This window comes from Cyanistes caeruleus, chromosome 15 (genome assembly GCF_971803275.1).
Source record: "Cyanistes caeruleus chromosome 15, bCyaCae1.hap1.1, whole genome shotgun sequence".
NCBI lineage: Eukaryota > Metazoa > Chordata > Aves > Passeriformes > Paridae > Cyanistes > Cyanistes caeruleus.
In genome coordinates, this window is record NC_141715.1 from 3,239,039 (window position 1) to 3,239,892 (window position 854).

Sequence of the window (854 nt, forward strand, 5' to 3'; positions counted from 1 at the left end):
TGAGCTGCTGAAATAGAGATGAAAACACGTCCTGCCCTGAGCACTGCTGCCTTCCCAGTGCCCACAGCACACAGCAGGGGATGGGCTGGGGAAGGGATGTCCCGCTGGAGTGCGGGCAGGGGGTGACAGTGACATGTGGATACTCCTCACCAGCTGCTAATGCACTTCTGATCCCCTCCCTCAGGTGCGAGCTCTGTGACAAGCCTTGAGCGACCTTCAGAGCCGCCTCCTGAGCTGACAGTGCTGTCCTCACACATGGCCATGTATTGTCCCTCATGGCCAGGTTTGGGGGTGTTAGTGTGGCTTGGGTTTGTGATAATAACCCTGAAACAAAAATCCCAGTCCAGCACAGCCTGGAGGAGATTGGCGGGAGACCTCACCACGGTCCCTGTATGGGCTTAGGAATTGGACTCGATGGTCCTTGGCGGTCCCTTACAACTCAGAACAGTCTGTGGGTCCGTGATTTTGTGGTCTGCAGCTTCCTCAGGAGGGGTCACCTCTGTGACCAGCGACAGGACTCGAGAGAATCGCTGGAGCTGCGTCAGGGGAGAAAATTAGGGAAAGGTTCTTCACTCTAAGCGTGGTTGGGCTCCCCAGGGAAGCCTAACAGAGCTCACAAGGAGCGTTTGTCTGGCAAACGCTCTCGGCTAACGGTGGGACTGCTGGGGCTCCGGGAGGCCAGGAGCGGGACCTGGCCATCCCAGCGGGTGCCCTCCAGCACAGGACACTACATAATAAATAATTAGCGGCAGTAACCGAAACGGAGCCGGGCCTTGGGGGCAGCGGGCGGAGGGAAGCGCGGGCGGCCCCGGCCGCTGCCCGCACGGCCCGGCCCGGCCCGGCCCGGCCCCGCC